The sequence below is a fragment of the Ornithodoros turicata genome, chromosome 4 (assembly GCF_037126465.1).
Source record: "Ornithodoros turicata isolate Travis chromosome 4, ASM3712646v1, whole genome shotgun sequence".
NCBI classification, from domain to species: Eukaryota; Metazoa; Arthropoda; class Arachnida; order Ixodida; family Argasidae; genus Ornithodoros; species Ornithodoros turicata.
Window position 1 is genome coordinate 30,253,120 of NC_088204.1, and position 20,184 is coordinate 30,273,303.

A 20,184-nucleotide genomic window follows, 5' to 3' on the forward strand; every position below is an offset into this window, starting at 1 on the left:
ACCGTATGCTGGTTACAAAAAAATTATGACCTCTGCTGACTCAAGTTATTCATTCGAGAGAAAATAGTTTTTTCTTGCAAACAAACACACAATTTCTTCACATCCATATGCAGCTTATTTGCAGAAATGCATTTCGAGAGTCTGTCCAGTACCTGTTCCGTGAGTTAATCAGAACGTAGGCTCACAAGGAAAACCACAGGCAGGTTCCGATTTCACGATTCTACGGTTCTGAGGCTGGAACACACACAAACACATACAGACGGATAAACACAACACATCCACACGGTATCGGAATCAGGCTTTTTCGTTGATCGTACCTTTTCAACTCTACGACTTCACAACCAAGGCAGCTGCAGGAGAATGGCGATGTTCGCGACAATGTTCATAATATAGCAGGTGTCCACCATAGCTGGGACAGCTGGGACCAACACCGGGAACTCATTCGGTGACACCACACGAATTCAGAGTTCGACATACTCAAATTTGACAGGCGAGCAGCAGAGCAAATCATTAACTGCAGTGTCAACAGAATCTTGATAGCCGGCGGAGAATACAGTAAACGATTCGTCCAGACTCGGCACTCTCGTTCCCAGCCCACCGCAAAAAGCCTCACCCTGCGGGGAACTATTTTGAGACGCGGGAGCCAAAAGCCTTCGCCCTTCGCTGCTCTGAGGCTGCCGTGCCTGTCGACCAATCAGAGACGATTTATTTTGAAAGTTTGAATCTGAAGCGTTTGTATCGCAAAAGTTGATTTTTACGGCTTTATCTTTACGCCGTGGATTTTTTCGTGATTTATTTCGAGGAGTTTATTCTCGAAGTTTATTTTGTGAAGTGTAAACCAGAGTGATCCCGCTCCTGTGTGTGGTTTGTCTGAGATTTGCATTTGAATGTATGTGCACATTAGACTGTGTGAAAGCTGAAAGGCGTGACATAAAAAATGTGTTGTACTTTAGGGTACTTAATAAGTACTCCATGTACACTTCTCACTACTTTTTACTGTACTTAAAGTACATACTACTGCAGTGGCGTCACTAGGGGGGTGCGGTCCGCACCGAGTGAAACGACGGAAGGGGTGACGCGCCGCACCAATACTGCCCCTTCCTCCCGTTCTCTGTGGCACGATGGCGCCAAAAACAACATGTGGAGCCTTCTGCGAGGCACTTTTTTTTTCTTCTGAGTGTGGTGTAATGTGTTTATTTATCGTGAATCGCCTGGTACGGAAAGGTACCCGTTAATGGGGGCATGGGGTGGGGTGGGGTGAGGGGTGACGCTAAGAGCTCCCGCACTGGGTGACACTTTCCCTTGCGACACCACTATACTACTGCAAGTGCTTAGTACTTTACTTGAAGTATTTTTCATGGTACTTTGCCCATCACCTTGTTGTTTATCTAAATCATTTATTGTTCTTTCAGTATGTTGACCGGGAAATATATGGCTGAAAACAAGTTGATTCCACATATTTTGACTTGCAGTCTTTCTATGAATGTGTGTTTAGTTTCAATCGCCTCAAGTTTGTTTGTGGTTGTTTTTTACCCATTTCTTTGACAAAGTTGTTAACACACATGTTTACTGTATTTTTTATTTATTACCCTTCCGCCTTTTTTTGTGTACCAGCCATCTCAACTTGGTCATGTGCTACATTTTATGTATCTTGAATACCTTCAACTAGATCAAGCATGACCTGCGTATTCTTGTGTCCAGAGGGCCTGTTCTGAGGTTTCTTTGTTCTGCATACTTTATTGACAACTGCGCTGTTCTCAAAATTTGCTGTGTTGTGCTGTTTTCTCCCATTTTTTGCGTACTATTGTCCAGACTTATGCCATTCATGGACACCTGAGAGTCCCACCATGCCAATTTACGTACCTTCTATTGCAGAACTTGGAACATTTTCAGAGGGAACAGGAAGCTCTTCAAAAACAATTGAAGCGATATCACGGTTTGCAGCCTGTAAGTATGTGACATCAAATTTCCAATGGTATGTACAGTGATTAGATACAGCACTGATATTTCACATATACAAGATGAAACTGGTTTGCTGAGCTCTGATAGGAATTATGTATGCTTATTGAGAAACCAATGCCTAACATTGAATGATTCAGTTAAGTTTATTTGCAGAAATGAGGTACACCCAAAAAATTATGCCTTGTATAGTAACAACAGATGAAAACAGTAATCCATTGCAAATGTTGCAAATCATCTTTGTATCATGCTGTCTGTTCACCATGTACTCCTTTTTAACATAATTGGTTTACAGGATGAAGCAACCATATTACATATGCTGAAGCAGAAAAGGATTGAAAGAGACACCTTGGAGAAGGAACTGCAAAGGAAAATTTCTCTGGACTTAAACCTGGAATAAACCTCTACTTCTCTGCCATATACAGGGTGTGTGCAGAAAAATGTGACCCGCATTTTTACTGTAACTCGTATACTTAGCCGAGGAAGTTCCGGTGTACGATAGCGTATTTATGCGTGCAAAAGCTACAAAAAAATCCTGGAAGCCATATTCAGCGTAAAAAAATAAACAGCGCGCGAAAACATTGGCTTCCGTGCATTAGAATAGGGTGGTCATCACAGTGCATGGTAGTGCACTTCGGTCTCAGGAGAGTTATGTGCAGGCACCGCTAGGGGCACTGCCGATGAGCATCCATGTGGGAAAATTCCATGATAGGCAAGCCTGAGCGATGGGCAAGACACGTAAACAAACACAAACACGAAGTAGAGTGTTTCTCTGCTATTCATCCGTGCATATTTCTCGTTTTGATAGATTGTTTTTCAATTATTAATCCTTTGTGTACCTCTTGTTTACGTGATGGGTTTTGGTTCTCTATTAGCTGTTGATCGTGTTTCTCATTATTTCCGTATGTCTATGCTGTTTAATTAATAAGAAATTGATTAATTGTGTAATGTTGGAATAATCTTCCCTATTGCTCTCGAAAATGTTCATAACTGTCAGGCGTACGTTGAGCTGATTGTTGGCTAGGAGCGTGCTATGTGTTGAAGTTCATTTTTTAATATATTTTCTGTGTTGAATTCATAAAACAAAGTAAGGTTTGTAGTGTCTCTTAGAATGAAAATTGTATGGGGAAGTCACGAGGATGATTTTATGATAGTTAAAATGATAGTCTCCTCCTCTGTTGTTTTTGATTAACCAATGTAGTGTTATAGATTTGATTTCCTCGTGTGTTCGTGTCCCATGGTCTTCCAGGTTCTCTGCTGTCCACATACATATTTATTTATTTATTTACATGCGTTGTGGACCCCCAAGGGGGTATTACACAACGGAGGGGCAAGGAAAAAGACAAGGAAACAAAGCATGTAAAAAAACAACAACAAAAACAAACAGACAAATAGCAAAAATATTGCAACAGATGTACAACCAATATAAAACAATAGATTTGCAGTGCTCACTAGAAATGACATTGGATGAATGCAAAAGGAAAAGACGGTCGAGGTGAGAAAATAAAAGAAAAGAGGTGGCGGAAAAAAGAGGTGACGGATAAACACAACACATCCACACGGTATCGGAATCAGGCTTTTTCGTTGATCGTCACTTTTCAACTCTACGACTTCACAACCAAGGCAGCTGCAGGAGAATGGCGATGTTCGCGACAATGTTCATAATATAGCAGGTGTCCACCATAGCTGGGACAGCTGGGACCAACACCGGGAACTCATTCGGTGACACCACACGAATTCAGAGTTCGACATACTCAAATTTGACAGGCGAGCAGCAGAGCAAATCATTAACTGCAGTGTCAACAGAATCTTGATAGCCGGCGGAGAATACAGTAAACGATTCGTCCAGACTCGGCACTCTCGTTCCCAGCCCACCGCAAAAAGCCTCACCCTGCGGGGAACTATTTTGAGACGCGGGAGCCAAAAGCCTTCGCCCTTCGCTGCTCTGAGGCTGCCGTGCCTGTCGACCAATCAGAGACGACTTATTTTGAAAGTTTGAATCTGAAGCGTTTGTATCGCAAAAGTTGATTTTTACGGCTTTATCTTTACGCCGTGGATTTTTTCGTGATTTATTTCGAGGAGTTTATTCTCGAAGTTTATTTTGTGAAGTGTAAACCAGAGTGATCCCGCTCCTGTGTGTGGTTTGTCTGAGATTTGCATTTGAATGTATGTGCACATTAGACTGTGTGAAAGCTGAAAGGCGTGACATAAAAAATGTGTTGTACTTTAGGGTACTTAATAAGTACTCCATGTACACTTCTCACTACTTTTTACTGTACTTAAAGTACATACTACTGCAGTGGCGTCACTAGGGGGGTGCGGTCCGCACCGAGTGAAACGACGGAAGGGGTGACGCGCCGCACCAATACTGCCCCTTCCTCCCGTTCTCTGTGGCACGATGGCGCCAAAAACAACATGTGGAGCCTTCTGCGAGGCACTTTTTTTTTCTTCTGAGTGTGGTGTAATGTGTTTATTTATCGTGAATCGCCTGGTACGGAAAGGTACCCGTTAATGGGGGCATGGGGTGGGGTGGGGTGAGGGGTGACGCTAAGAGCTCCCGCACTGGGTGACACTTTCCCTTGCGACACCACTATACTACTGCAAGTGCTTAGTACTTTACTTGAAGTATTTTTCATGGTACTTTGCCCATCACCTTGTTGTTTATCTAAATCATTTATTGTTCTTTCAGTATGTTGACCGGGAAATATATGGCTGAAAACAAGTTGATTCCACATATTTTGACTTGCAGTCTTTCTATGAATGTGTGTTTAGTTTCAATCGCCTCAAGTTTGTTTGTGTGGTTGTTTTTTACCCATTTCTTTGACAAAGTTGTTAACACACATGTTTACTGTATTTTTTATTTATTACCCTTCCGCCTTTTTTTCGTGTACTAGCCATCTGAACTTGGTCATGTGCTACATTTTATGTATCTTGAATACCTTCAACTAGATCAAGCATGACCTGCGTATTCTTGTGTCCAGAGGGCCTGTTCTGAGGTTTCTTTGTTCTGCATACTTTATTGACAACTGCGCTGTTCTCAAAATTTGCTGTGTTGTGCTGTTTTCTCCCATTTTTTGCGTACTATTGTCCAGACTTATGCCATTCATGGACACCTGAGAGTCCCACCATGCCAATTTACGTACCTTCTATTGCAGAACTTGGAACATTTTCAGAGGGAACAGGAAGCTCTTCAAAAACAATTGAAGCGATATCACGGTTTGCAGCCTGTAAGTATGTGACATCAAATTTCCAATGGTATGTACAGTGATTAGATACAGCACTGATATTTCACATATACAAGATGAAACTGGTTTGCTGAGCTCTGATAGGAATTATGTATGCTTATTGAGAAACCAATGCCTAACATTGAATGATTCAGTTAAGTTTATTTGCAGAAATGAGGTACACCCAAAAAATTATGCATTGTATAGTAACAACAGATAAAAACAGTAATCCATTGCAAATGTTGCAAATCATCTTTGTATCATGCTGTCTGTTCACCATGTACTCCTTTTTAACATAATTGTTTACAGGATGAAGCAACCATATTACATATGCTGAAGCAGAAAAGGATTGAAAGACACACCTTGGAGAAGGAACTGCAAAGGAAAATTTCTCTGGACTTAAACCTGGAATAAACCTCTACTTCTCTGCCATATACAGGGTGTGTGCAGAAAAATGTGACCCGCATTTTTACTGTAACTCGTATACTTAGCCGAGGAAGTTCCGGTGGCGTACGATAGCGTATTTATGCGTGCAAAAGCTACAAAAAAATCCTGGAAGCCATATTCAGCGTAAAAAAATAAACAGCGCGCGAAAACATTGGCTTCCGTGCATTAGAATAGGGTGGTCATCACAGTGCATGGTAGTGCACTTCGGTCTCAGGAGAGTTATGTGCAGGCACCGCTAGGGGCACTGCCGATGAGCATCCATGTGGGAAAATTCCATGATAGGCAAGCCTGAGCGATGGGCAAGACACGTAAACAAACACAAACACGAAGTAGAGTGTTTCTCTGCTATTCATCCGTGCATATTTCTCGTTTTGATAGATTGTTTTTCAATTATTAATCCTTTGTGTACCTCTTGTTTACGTGATGGGTTTTGGTTCTCTATTAGCTGTTGATCGTGTTTCTCATTATTTCCGTATGTCTATGCTGTTTAATTAATAAGAAATTGATTAATTGTGTAATGTTGGAATAATCTTCCCTATTGCTCTCGAAAATGTTCATAACTGTCAGGCGTACGTTGAGCTGATTGTTGGCTAGGAGCGTGCTGTGTGTTGAAGTTCATTTTTTAATATATTTTCTGTGTTGAATTCATAAAACAAAGTAAGGTTTGTAGTGTCTCTTAGAATGAAAATTGTATGGGGAAGTCACGAGGATGATTTTATGATAGTTAAAATGATAGTCTCCTCCTCTGTTGTTTTTGATTAACCAATGTAGTGTTATAGATTTGATTTCCTCGTGTGTTCGTGTCCCATGGTCTTCCAGGTTCTCTGCTGTCCACATACATATTTATTTATTTATTTACATACGTTGAGGACCCCCAAGGGGGTATTACACAACGGAGGGGCAAGGAAAAAGACAAGGAAACAAAGCATGTAAAAAAACAACAACAACAAAAACAAACAGACAAATAGCAAAAATATTGCAACAGATGTACAACCAATATAAAACAATAGATTTGCAGTGCTCACTAGAAATGACATTGGATGAATGCAAAAGGAAAAGACGGTCGAGGTGAGAAAATAAAAGAAAAGAGGTGGCGGAAAGTGACGCTGGAGCGATCATGAGATGTAGGCTATGTTTTGTAGTGTTGGGTGATGGCAGCCTTAAAGTGGGCGGGGTCTTGCATAAAAACGATCGACTCTGGCAGGTGATTCCAGTCCCGAATTGTTTTAGGAATGAAGGAGTACATGAAAGAATTAGTATGACATTGTGGGGTTCATAACATATATCGGCACATGTAACTAAAGCCCCACTATGGTGGTCACGTATAATAATGTTAAAGTTTTTATAATAAAACTTTTAATTTTGGACATTGCACAGTGTCGCATTTTGTCGTTTTCTCGAAGACGGGTCTCCTGCCTTCCTCCCTTCCCCTACACTCTAAGTGATATCACATTAACCCGAGCAGATTCTTACAAATATCTTGGAATCCACCTTTCCTCCAACCTAACTTGGAACGAGCACACCAACCACATAATAACTAACGCTTCTCGCTCCCTAGGCTTTGTTAGACGCACCCTCAGGTTGGCGGGCTCCATCTTAAGCTCCTACCCTTCACGGCTCTTGTGGCGGGGCATGTAAGCAACGCCCACTTGTCGACGGTCCCGTTTCGCCTAATGAGATTGCACAGCAGCCTCATTTCGCCTAACGCCAGTCACCTCTCCCGCCTCTTTAATCCGATAATCCGTATTAGGCGAAATGGGAATAGGGGCGAAATGGGATGTAACCCTAGGGCCTAGTCCAGGGTCTTTTTCCAAGAATGCTTTCATGGTCAATGGCACGAGCGGAAAGCATTGCGGCATATCGTCATGCCGCTCACCTTAGGTCTCAACAAAAGAATCGAGCAGAGGCTACCGGGAGCAGAACATCCGTCAGGTCACCTCTTGTTAGACGCGTACGGAATCTCGGAAATCTCCATATACTAGTAATTGACCATGTCGTCCATATTGAAGCCCAACGGAAACGAAGGAAAGGAACGAGTAACATCATTAACGAGTTGATTGAGTTGACAAAAATCAACTCAATATGTTATTAGTTACAAACTCGTTACTTAGTTGCAAAGCAAAGGGTAACGAGTTACTTGTAACGATTTACTTACAACTCTGTTGGGGGTCTACGTCACGAGACAATTGAGAAGTACGAAAAAGCACGCCCTTCGACATGTCATATGCGTGTCTACGACACCGAAGTACGCATTTCTCAATGCTCAACATATTAATTGTGAGCGGTTGAGAAGCGTTACGAGGACACTCTGGGAGTACCCTAAAACAAAATAGAAGAGTTTCTGCAAAGGGATTGTGCGGAAGAGATCAAGGTATTTAGGGTCTTAGAACAGAACAAGATGTAGCACTTAACTGTGACACACTGAAAGATATGGAAAAATGCAGGAAAAACGTGAGATAACTTTCAAGTCTGGTGTTCTCCAAGGTATCATATATATAAGTCCATCGCAGTTGGAGTGATAAAAGCGCAGTGACGAATACTTCCACGTGCAACCGAGTGTGTTGTCCTCGCGCAATGTGTGAATAAAACTCTCGAACTGTATGCTGACACTGAGCTAACACAACGATCACAAACTATGATAGCGTTCGTGCCAACATCGTTAACCCCAGCATTGTCTCATAGGGCTCCGACTCTCATTTGTGTGTATGTATTATCAATATGTCTCCATAGTTAATGGAACAGTCATGAAACCCACAATTTCGGCTTGATCATGCGAAGCTTATTTGGATCTTGCAGGTTTTGAAATGAATGACCACGGCCAATTCATTTAGATGTTTGTGCAGATAGCTAGTGTATGTCCTGGTCGTCGCTACGACTGTTCCACGACAGAAAGTGACGGCGCGATGCATGTCCTTGGACCAATACCCAGAGTCCGACGACGACCTCAAAAGCAAGAGGTCAGTCAAGCAAGAATATCTGAAGGAGGTCTCATGGGGCCTCATGTACATACCAGTTCTCTCTTTATGGGGAGAGTGTCACCCACGCTTCCGACCATTCTTGCGGACCAGTCGCCTCGTCTATTTAGAGGCGATGGCACAAGAAGCTAGGACCATCCAAGGCGATCTCCCCGCAGAATTGGTTTATGCGCCCCCTGTTGATTTCGCCCTCGAGCCGCGCTGTGCGTGGTCCTCGAGCCATCTTACAGAGCCTGGCCGTTGAGTTCCGGTTCTCCCAGAACGGAGCCAGTTGCTGTCCCCTCCGCAGCATAGCCATCATTCTGACCTGGGTCTTCAAGAAATATTGTGTCCTGCTCAATGAAGTGGAGGAATTTTTGCCCATCACCAAGGAAGCATAGGTGAAACAGTGGCTGAAAGGCAGAAACGTTGGCCCACAGGGGACGTATCCCCGCCACATATGAGGCACTTTGTGGGCAACGTGCGGCCAATTCATTTAGATGTTTGTGCAAATAGATAGTGTATGCCCCGGTCGTCGCTACGACTGTTCCACGACAGAAAGTGGCGGCGCGCTACATGTCCTTGGACCAATACCCAGAGTCCGACCTCAAACGCAAGAGATCAGTCAAGCAAGAACATCTAAAGGAGGTCGCATGGGGCCTGATGTACCTCTTGTTCCTTTACGTTGCTTGCTCATGCATGTAGCTCCTGTGTGTGGTTTGTCTGATATTTGCATTTGAATGTATGTGCACATTAGACTGTGTGAAAGCTGAAAGGCGTGACATAAAAAATGTGTTGTACTTTAGGGTACTTAATAAGTACTCCATGTACACTTCTCACTACTTTTTACTGTACTTAAAGTACATACTACTGCAGTGGCGTCACTAGGGGGGTGCGGTCCGCACCGAGTGAAACGACGGAAGGGGTGACGCGCCGCACCAATACTGTCCCTTCCTCCCGTTCTCTGTGGCACGATGGCGCCAAAAAACAACATGTGGAGCCTTCTGCGAGGCACTTTTTTTTTCTTCTGAGTGTGGTGTAATGTGCTTATTTATCGTGAATCGCCTGGTACGGAAAGGTATCCGTTAATGGGGGCATGGGGTGGGGTGGGGTGAGGGGTGACGCAAAGAGCTCCCGCACTGGGTGACACTTTCCCTTGCGACACCACTATACTACTGCAAGTGCTTAGTACTTTACTTGAAGTATTTTTTATAGTACTTTGCCCATCACCTTTTTGTTTATCTAAATCATTTATTGTTCTTTCAGTATGTTGACCGGGAAATATATGGCTGAAAACAAGTTGATTCCACATATTTTGACTTGCAGTCTTTCTATGAATGTGTGTTTAGTTTCAATCGCCTCAAGTTTGTTTGTGTGGTTGTTTTTTACCCATTTCTTTTACAAAGTTGTTAACACACATGTTTACTGTATTTTTTATTTATTACCCTTCCGCCTTTTTTTGTGTACCAGCCATCTCAACTTGGTCATGTGCTACATTTTATGTATCTTGAATACCTTCAACTAGATCAAGCATGACCTGCGTATTCTTGTGTCCAGAGGGCCTGTTCTGAGGTCTTTGTTCTGCATACTTTATTGACAACAGCGCTGTTCTCAAAATTTGCTGTGTTGTGCTGTTTTCTCCAATTTTTTGCGTACTATTGTCCAGACTTATGCCATTCATGAACACCTGAGAGTCCCACCATGCCAATTTACATACCTTCTATTGCAGAACTTGGAACATTTTCAGAGGGAACAGGAAGCTCTTCAAAAACAATTGAAGCGATATCACGGTTTGCAGCCTGTAAGTATGTGACATCAAATTTCCAGTGGTATGTACAGTGATTAGATACAACACTGATATTTCACATATACAAGATGAAACTGGTTTGCTGAGCTCTGATAGGAATTATGTATGCTTATTGCGAAACCAATGCCTAACATTGAATGATTCAGTTAAGTTTATTTGCAGAAATGAGGTACACCCAAAAAATTATGCCTTGTATAGTAACAACAGATGAAAACAGTAATCCATTGCAAATGTTGCAAATCATCTTTGTATCATGCTGTCTGTTCACCATGTACTCCTTTTTAACATAATTGGTTTACAGGATGAAGCAACCATATTACATATGCTGAAGCAGAAAAGGATTGAAAGAGACACCTTGGAGAAGGAACTGCAAAGGAAAATTTCTCTGGACTTAAACCTGGAATAAACCTCTACTTCTCTGCCATATACAGGGTGTGTGCAGAAAAATGTGACCCACATTTTTACTGTAACTCGTATACTTAGCCGAGGAAGTTCCGGTGGCGTACGATAGCGTATTTATGCGTGCAAAAGCTACAAAAAAAATCCTGGAAGCCATATTCAGCGTAAAAAAATAAACAGCGCGCGAAAACATGGGCTTCCGTGCATTAGAATAGGGTGGTCATCACAGTGCACGGTAGTGCACTTCGGTCTCAGAAGAGTTATGTGCAGGCACCGCTAGGGGCACTGCCGATGAGCATCCATGTGGGAAAATTCCATGATAGGCAAGCCTGAGCGATGGGCAAGACACGTAAACAAACACAAACACGAAGTAGAGTGTTTCTCTGCTATTCATCCGTGCATATTTCTCGTTTTGATAGATTGTTTTTCAATTATTAATCCTTTGTGTACCTCTTGTTTACGTGATGGGTTTTGGTTCTCTATTAGCTGTTGATCGTGTTTCTCATTATTTCTCAGTATTTATTGAAAGAGGAGTCGTGCAGGAAATCTATAAAGACTTTTGTGCCCGTCGCGATTAAAATCGGTGCATGTGGCTAGTGGGGTCTAAGGACAAAATCATTGCCTGTTCTGATTTTGCGCCCTTGTAAAGCAAAAGAAAGTTGTTACTTTAAACAACTTGCCACAGCGATTTTGTCACTAAGGCAGCGTTAATTATTTAAGCACGGCCACAATTTTCATAATTGAGTTTTGAAGATTAATCGAACTTCACCTAGGTACTGATCCACTGCAAGGCAATCACCTTTTGACATTTTTGTTCATTTGTTCAGTTTGTTCTGTGGCGGCCCGTAGACGACGACGACGACACGCCTGTGGTGGCGCGCGCCACTGCGCATACCAGCCAGTTCTACCGGCACCGTCCTCGTGTGAGGCCACGTCCATCTGCCCGCTGGGACATGCCATCGCCGCCGGTCAGGACTCATGTAGAGGAACACCACCTCCTCTACATTTGGTAGCCCGGACAAGGGACACCATGTTCGGCGTAATTCGGCCATGCAACATCCTAAATTTTTCGGCAAACCAGCAGCGAACAACCCTCTAGCAGGCAAGGCGCACCGGGACCACTGTTCCGCCGGGGACCCGCAGGGAGACCACAGTAAGCTGACTCGGCACTTCTCTGGCGGCACCCGGCATTCAAGCTGTCGTACCGGTTGCGGTACTGTCGCCCACTCAGCAACGCACTCACCCAGCAACAACGAGCACTTCGGAATTCACTCACTCACCAACAATCAACGAACGGCAGAAATCACTTAGCAAGCACTCAGCGCACTCAACAAGTGCTCAACGCACTCAGCAGACACTCAACACAATCAGCAACCACTCAAGCACCCAACCACTCAACCAATCGGCATTCACATCCCATCACTGGAACCCGCCGGATCGCAGAGCTCTTGTTCCCGCCATCCCGCTGCTGCTGCATCAACAGCCACAAGCACAAGCCGTGTGCCCAGTCGTCCACCATCTACGAGCCGTCATCATTCTCTTCATGGTATCGACGCGGACCTCAACCGCGTGCACCGCTCCGCGTTTTAGGGGGGGGGAGTGATGTGTCGGCCCGTAGACGACGACGACGACGCGCCTGTGCTGGCGCGCGCCAGTGCGCATACCAGCCAGTTCTACCGGCACCGTCCTAGTGTGAGGCCACGTCCATCTGCCCATCTGACATTCCATCATCGCCGGTCAGGACTCGTGTAGAGGAACGCCACTTCCTCTACAGTTATCTTCTTGCATTCTCCTGGAGGCACACGAATGGAAGACATCGTTTCGGCTAAAGTAGCTTTCACTTGAGAAAATATACGACACTCCCGGCCAGAACAAGCAGCGCCTTCGTTTCACAGCCAAGGAGTTGAGCTGATCCAGGGAACATACATATTAGGGGAAAAATAGCCGGAGCTCTTTGGCTGCACGCATAGCATATGTTTGTAAGTGCTCAAACGTTGCCATGCCAGTACTGGACAGCTGTTTCGGCCTTATTGGGCCATCATCAGCAGTACGCAGGCAGGCAACGTTTGAGCGGATGCCGTCAGAAGGTCATGTGGCACGTGATTCCTCCCGTCAGGGTGTGCTAATTCACTACTGAAAGCCCAGTGCAAAGCCACTGAAATATATTAGGGGAAAAGATAGCCGGAGCTCTTTGGCTGCACGCATAGCATATGTTTGTGCATATGAGTTTCATATGCTATGCTATGCTATGCTATGCGTGCAGGCAAAGAGCTCCGGCTATCTTTTTCCCTTACATATATATTATATACATAATAAATTTTGGGAGTAGCATCACTGCTTTTGCTTCTAGCAGTACATCTAGATGTACTGTTGAAGGGGTCGGTACACCTTCATAGATATGGGTCATTACATCATGGATGCATTGTATTCGCACCAGAATACTGAAGAAAAAAGAATTATTCTTTCGTGTCATACTCAGCGAGATACAAGCCCTCTAACACACTCCCGAGCAAAACACAGATGTCACAGAGCTCAGAGCCGTGTCCATCCCCATTGGCAGCCATAAGCACGTGACTTCTCGTGCGCTGCCTCACTGGTCGGCAGTTTTCCACGCCGAGACTGGGTTCGAATCCTGTCATCGGCTGTGTTGTCTGAGGTTTTCCCTGAGTTTTCCGCAGACTTTCCAGACGAATGTTGGCACAGCTCCCCCTCAAGTCGGGGAGCTAACGTCCCTGTCCCCCACCCCTTCCTGCTGTCCTCTCTCCATCTGTCCACGTCTGTATGCCACTCACAGCCACAGTTGCTTCGCGGCGCTAACACGGAATTAAAAAAAAAACTGGCCGGCAGTGGGGTCTGATGTCTGCATGAGCTGCATGAGCCAGTATTCACAGTGCCCATTCTCTCCGCTTCTATTACCCTCTTCGCTGTGAAACTTTCAATACAGGTTCATCTGGCTACTGGCAAGGTTTACAGGTTTAGAAACATACTCCCCTGTCATGTTAAAACAGCATTATATAATACACTATTCTTTGGCCTATTAAATTACTGCCATTTAGTATGGGGTAGCACCACCCAGCAAAATTTGATTTCAATTGAGAAAATCCAGAAGCGACTTATGCGTGTCATAGCGAATGTCGACAGATACCATTCGACCAATGTTCTCTTTAAGGAATACCAAGTAATCAGAGCAACTGACTTCCTTAAATTTAGATGTCTAAGTACTTACAGGTCATCCCTTAGGAATAAAAACCTTGAATTTTTATCCCTGTTCAACCTCATTTTGGCTAACAAGAGTTATCCTACCAGGAGAGACGCTATGTGGACTTGCCCTGGCGTGCGGACGTCATGTGGTGAGCAAACCTTGAGTGTATTACTACCCCGAATATTAAACGAGTTTGGTTTTGATGCAAACGCTACCATACCTACAAATAAAGAACTGAAAAAGCTATTTTTATGAAACGGGAATTTCGCGTGGTGCAAGCCTGCACTCTTTGTATAAAGTTGTATAAAGCTGGGTGAAGTGTACAATTTGCATTATGCAAACATTTGTAAATGTCTTTGTTTCCTCCTATGTGTATACATTTGGATTGTGAAGGTTGCTGCTGTACTGCTTTGGAGTCGGGGCCTTGCCAAGCTACATTGATAGCTTTTTGTCCCGCCTCCTCCACTTTGTGGAAATAAATAAATAAATAAAAATAAAATAAAATAAAAACCATATAGGTGCAAATGACTGTATTTTATGTTTATTTGGGATAACTTGGGGGCCTATTCCAGCCCCGTTAAAGGATATAATTATATATTTTTCTGTCAGTCCTGCTCAGTTGCTCCAACCAGTGACGTGAATGATGGACTTATCTTCAGTGATGGGCAGTACTTGAAGTACCTAAGTACTTACTTATTGTACTTAAGTAGTACTCTAACTACAGTTTGCTGTACTTTCCGTTGGGGTACTTGTAAGTACTGTAAAAGTGGTTAAATTCGCGGGCTTACTAATTCGCGAATTTGTGAGAAGTCAGTATCGGGCAATTATTCGCGGAACCTTAAATTCGTGGTAGAGCGGTGCGTCGACTGGGGCCCTCCACCTTGAACTGGAAGAAGCCAATAAAAAGGTATCACAACTGGGCAACTCGTTCAATTTGTCTTCCTTTTGAGCAATTCTGACTGAAAGGGCTGCGATTAGGGGGTCCTACTCGGCTTGTATCTGTGCCACTGCCGAATTGCCCTGTCTCCCGTCATTCTTCTCATCGCGTCGAGCAGGTGCGATTGGCGCTCGATAGTGATGCGACAACTTTTACAAATACAATTACAATTACTCTGCGCGTGGCAGAGTGCATACAAGCTTGCTGGATGATCCAGGCTTACAAGGAACTGTAATCACGGGACGCCTACATCTCTGCAGGATTCGTACATGAAGACGGGACTACTGTCTCCAGTTGCAGCGGCGAACAGAACACTTTGCGAAGCAATGCAGCGTAATAACGTAATAAACCCCGTGTACATAAGTTGCCTCCGCGTCCTGGATCAAATTTCTTACATATTTCGTTCACGTGCTTTTCTGTCATTGGTTCGAATATTTTGCAAGACTTTAAATGCGTGAAAAAAAGGACGTTCGCGAATTTCGCGAAAAATAGGTCCTCGCGAAAATTACTACTTATACAGTATCTTTCTGTGAGCCGTGCTAGCTCACTACACAGAAGCTGGCACTGCATCCGTCCCGCCACCATAGCGTGCATTGTGATGTTCACAAACATTCACAACACTGCACCTTTGCCTGTTATAGCCAGTTCGCAACCCGATCAGAGCCGATAAAGTGGCACGCCTCAACATGTTCCTTTACGTTGCTTGCTCATGCATGTAGCTCCTGTGTGTGGTTTGTCTGATATTTGCATTTGAATGTATGTGCACATTAGACTGTGTGAAAGCTGAAAGGCGTGACATAAAAAATGTGTTGTACTTTAGGGTACTTAATAAGTACTCCATGTACACTTCTCACTACTTTTTACTGTACTTAAAGTACATACTACTGCAGTGGCGTCACTAGGGGGGTGCGGTCCGCACCGAGTGAAACGACGGAAGGGGTGACGCGCCGCACCAATACTGTCCCTTCCTCCCGTTCTCTGTGGCACGATGGCGCCAAAAAACAACATGTGGAGCCTTCTGCGAGGCACTTTTTTTTTCTTCTGAGTGTGGTGTAATGTGCTTATTTATCGTGAATCGCCTGGTACGGAAAGGTATCCGTTAATGGGGGCATGGGGTGGGGTGGGGTGAGGGGTGACGCAAAGAGCTCCCGCACTGGGTGACACTTTCCCTTGCGACACCACTATACTACTGCAAGTGCTTAGTACTTTACTTGAAGTATTTTTTATAGTACTTTGCCCATCACCTTTTTGTTTATCTAAATCATTTATTGTTCTTTCAGTATGTTGACCGGGAAATATATGGCTGAAAACAAGTTGATTCCACATATTTTGACTTGCAGTCTTTCTATGAATGTGTGTTTAGTTTCAATCGCCTCAAGTTTGTTTGTGTGGTTGTTTTTTACCCATTTCTTTGACAAAGTTGTTAACACACATGTTTACTGTATTTTTTATTTATTACCCTTCCGCCTTTTTTTGTGTACCAGCCATCTCAACTTGGTCATGTGCTACATTTTATGTATCTTGAATACCTTCAACTAGATCAAGCATGACCTGCGTATTCTTGTGTCCAGAGGGCCTGTTCTGAGGTCTTTGTTCTGCATACTTTATTGACAACTGCGCTGTTCTCAAAATTTGCTGTGTTGTGCTGTTTTCTCCAATTTTTTGCGTACTATTGTCCAGACTTATGCCATTCATGGACACCTGAGAGTCCCACCATGCCAATCTACATACCTTCTATTGCAGAACTTGGAACATTTTCAGAGGGAACAGGAAGCTCTTCAAAAACAATTGAAGCGATATCACGGTTTGCAGCCTGTAAGTATGTGACATCAAATTTCCAGTGGTATGTACAGTGATTAGATACAACACTGATATTTCACATATACAAGATGAAACTGGTTTGCTGAGCTCTGATAGGAATTATGTATGCTTATTGCGAAACCAATGCCTAACATTGAATGATTCAGTTAAGTTTATTTGCAGAAATGAGGTACACCCAAAAAATTATGCCTTGTATAGTAACAACAGATGAAAACAGTAATCCATTGCAAATGTTGCAAATCATCGTTGTATCATGCTGTCTGTTCACCATGTACTCCTTTTTAACATAATTGGTTTACAGGATGAAGCAACCATATTACATATGCTGAAGCAGAAAAGGATTGAAAGAGACACCTTGGAGAAGGAACTGCAAAGGAAAATTTCTCTGGACTTAAACCTGGAATAAACCTCTACTTCTCTGCCATATACAGGGTGTGTGCAGAAAAATGTGACCCACATTTTTACTGTAACTCGTATACTTAGCCGAGGAAGTTCCGGTGGCGTACGATAGCGTATTTATGCGTGCAAAAGCTACAAAAAAATCCTGGAAGCCATATTCAGCGTAAAAAAATAAACAGCGCGCGAAAACATGGGCTTCCGTGCATTAGAATAGGGTGGTCATCACAGTGCATGGTAGTGCACTTCGGTCTCAGGAGAGCTATGTGCAGGCACCGCTAGGGGCACTGCCGATGAGCATCCATGTGGGAAAATTCCATGATAGGCAAGCCTGAGCGATGGGCAAGACACGTAAACAAACACAAACACGAAGTAGAGTGTTTCTCTGCTATTCATCCGTGCATATTTCTCGTTTTGATAGATTGTTTTTCAATTATTAATCCTTTGTGTACCTCTTGTTTACGTGATGGGTTTTGGTTCTCTATTAGCTGTTGATCGTGTTTCTCATTATTTCCGTATGTCTATGCTGTTTAATTAATAAGAAATTGATTAATTGTGTAATGTTGGAATAATCTTCCCTATTGCTCTCGAAAATGTTCATAACTGTTAGGCGTACGTTGAGCTGATTGTTGGCTAGGAGCGTGCTATGTGTTGAAGTTCATTTTTTAATATATTTTCTGTGTTGAATTCATAAAACAAAGTAAGGTTTGTAGTGTCTCTTAGAATGAAAATTGTATGGAGAAGTCACGAGGATGATTTTATGATAGTTAAAATGATAGTCTCCTCCTCTGTTGTTTTTGATTAACCAATGTAGTGTTATAGATTTGATTTCCTCGTGTGTTCGTGTCCCATGGTCTTCCAGGTTCTCTGCTGTCCACATACATATATCGGCACATGTAACTAAAGCCCCACTATGGTGGTCACGTATAATAATGTTAGACTTTTTATAATAAAACTTTTAATTTTGATTGTAATCATATTGATTAAAAATATCTTCTTTGATTAAATGTGTCATAATGGAATACTAGTTGTTGTGCATGAAGTTACGTACATCTGTCAGAACTTTGTAATTAAAACTCCGCTAGATTGCTCGTGTTAGGCTTTTGTAATAAAACCTAATTTCGATACATGCACCACCCGAAAAAATTGCGAACGAAGTCGTCCCAGGGTGAAAAATCGCCAAAGATGTGGCCCGATGTTGACAGTGTGCATGTCCCTACTTGCGCGCCGCATGAAAAAAATGCGAACGAAGTCGGCTCAGGCTGAAAAATAGCCAAAGAAATCAGCCCAGTGTGTACAACCATAAGTGTACGCTCAGCTCTTCAGCCCGCTGGTAAACACACGGACAGCCCCTCACTTGCGCACCGCCCACCACACGCTGAAAAAAAAATCGCTAGAGAAGTCGGTCCATTCGGAAAAAAATCGCCAAAGAAGTTGGCCCAGGGCGCACCGAGCCTGTTGGCCTGCTGGTAAGCACCCGGACAGCCCCTCACCTGCGCGCCACCCACCGCGCGCTGAAAAAAAAATCGCTAAAGAAGTCGGTCCAGCTATTGTTCTTGAAGTTACATACATCTATCGGCACTTGTAATTAGAGCTCCACTATGGTGCTATGAAGTTTTTATAATGAAATTTTTAATTTTTTATTGTAATCGTATTGTTTAAAAATATCTTCTTTGATTAAAATGTGCTACCCATTCTGCTTAAATGAAAACTTGTGTAATTATCACTAATAAAGAAAAATTGTGATAGCCCTTCAATGCTATTGCATCAGATTGTTTGGCTAAGTTTTTCTCCTTCACACAGAGTCATAACATAATTCTCGACACTAATGACTTTAATAAATATATTTTCACTTGTACTTTTGTGTATGGCTATCCTTTGCATGTAAACAACCTACTGCACACCCGTTGTAGCGGGGAAAAATTACGATTGAAGTCGATACAGATTGAAAAATGACGAAAGAAGTCGGCCTATGCTGAAAAATCTGAGCGAGTAAGCACTCACGCAACCCTCCGGCCACGCTCCGCCCACCGCAGCAGCCCTCCACCCGAGCGCCGCCTGTCGCGCACGGGAAAAAGTCGCGAAAAAAGTCGGCGCAGATTGCAAAATGACGAAAGACGTTGGCCCAGGCTGAAAAATGTGAGAGGGCAAACGCGCACGCAGCCCTCCCCACGCCGATAAGCGCGCGGACAACCGTCCGCACAGGCGCCGCACAGGGAAAATACGCGACGGTGTCCCAGACGCTGTGGGGTTCGAACCAGACACCGATAGAGCTAACTCGACACCAGTTTCCTACGACACCACCTCCTACTACTGATTCATGAATCAACGAAAACGTTAAACTTGATAAGAGATGGTTCGTTTTATTATTTGTGGTATGGCACACACCCTCGTTTGCAAATGTAAAGGGTCCTTGTTTCGGACGACGTAAGGTTTTCGTTGAACGAGCGCATTCATTACTTGCAGACGTCACTATCGGGGCGGGGCATGTAAGCAACGCCCACTTGTTGACGGTCCCGTTTCGCCTAATGAGATTGCACAGCAGTCTCATTTCGCCTAACGCCAGTCACCTCTCCCGCCTCTTTAATCCAATAATCCGTATTAGGCGAAATGGGAATAGGCGAAATGGGATGTAACCCTAGCGCCTAGTCCAGGGTCTTTTTCCAAGAATGCTTTCATGGTCAATGGTACGAGCGGAAAGCATTGCGGCATTTCGTCATGCCGCTCACCTTAGGTCTCAACAAAAGAATCGAGCAGAGGCTACCGGGAGCTGAACATCCGTCAGGTCACCTCTTGTTAGACGCGTACGGAATCTCGGAAATCTCCATATACTAGTAATTGACCATGTCGTCCATATTGAAGCCCAACGGAAACGAAGGAAAGGAACGAGTAACATCATTAACGAGTTGATAAAAATCAACTCAATATGTTACTAGTTACAAACTCGTTACTTAGTTGCAAAGAAAAGGGTAACGAGTTACTTGTAACGATTTACTTACAACTCTGTTGGGGGTCTACGTCACGAGACAATTGAGAAG